Source organism: Chaetura pelagica, unplaced genomic scaffold, assembly GCF_000747805.2.
Source record: "Chaetura pelagica isolate M959 unplaced genomic scaffold, ChaPel_1.0 scaffold2088, whole genome shotgun sequence".
In the NCBI taxonomy this organism is placed as follows: Eukaryota; Metazoa; Chordata; class Aves; order Apodiformes; family Apodidae; genus Chaetura; species Chaetura pelagica.
The window spans coordinates 21766-22772 of record NW_009954214.1 but is presented as its reverse complement, the minus strand read 5'-3'; the positions used below and the strand labels follow the sequence as shown (position 1 = coordinate 22772).

The 1007-nt window shown below is 60.0% G+C and overlaps 1 protein-coding gene across 1 annotated transcript in view; it reads left to right on the top strand.

The window, feature by feature from the left end:
* LOC104393682 (digestive cysteine proteinase 1-like) overlaps positions 1-1007 on the top strand; it is a 20114-nt gene that overhangs the window by 13133 nt on the left and 5974 nt on the right. The gene's annotated exons all lie outside the window — the stretch shown is intronic.

Sequence of the window (1007 nt, the reverse complement as noted above, 5' to 3'; positions counted from 1 at the left end):
ACATGGTGGGACAGGGCCATGGGGTGCTGGACAAGGGGCTGCGTGGGGACCCAGCTGGGAACTTGCCAATAAACACCCTGGAAAAATATACTGGTTTGCTTCTACTGGAGGGATTTGCCTTTGCAGCCCCCAGTGCCTGCTGTGTGTGACAGGTCCCTTGTCCCCAGGCTTGTTTTCTCTGTTCCCTGGAATGGCAGAGGGGCCTCCTGGGGAGGAGACAGGGCTGCCTGGCAGAGCCAGCTGGCTCTCTCCCAGTCCCAGACACCCAGGGCAAGGGGACCAGCTTTTCCAGCCTTATCTCCTGAGGTGGAGCACAAACAACCCCAGGGATTTCTGCTGAGAGGGGAAATTCCTGCCTTGGGGTGGTGGGGATGGGGGAAAGCAGCAGCCTCTGCCCCACTGCCCTGCTCCCTGGTGTGGCTACGGCTGGGGATGTCACCAGGGGGGCTGCCAGGTTCCCTGTCACCCCCTGGGGCTGCTCCTCTCCAGGGAAAGACACTTTCCACCACGGCCATGGCTCACTTGGGTGCTCCTGGTTTGGATTCCAGCCCTCCTGGGAGAAGGGGGATCACTGCACCAGGAGCCTGCAGAGAGGGTGGGAAGTTCTTCTGGTGCACTCCCATCTCTACCTTCCCCAGGCAGGATGCACCTTGGGCACTGGTGCCCTGTGATGGCAGCACTGGTGGTCCCCTGGGGAGGTGCAGCAGCCCAGCCCAGTACCCAGGGGTGCAGTTCAATGCAGCCTGGTGGCACGTGTGGCTGAGCCCTTATCAGCTTTGTTTTGGGTTCCCTGTCACCTTGGGCTGGGGGCCAACTGGGTGGGCAGCAAGTGGGAGGGGTGAAGGCCACTCTGCTGTGGTGACACTGCTCCTCTCCTCCCCAGCTCTCTTATTCCTTCTAATCCTGACATTTCATCTACATCTTTCCCCTTTTTGCAATTACCTCCCCCCCAAAAAAAAAAAAAACTGCAGCCCTGGGCTTGCCCTGCGGGGGTACCCAGAAGGGTG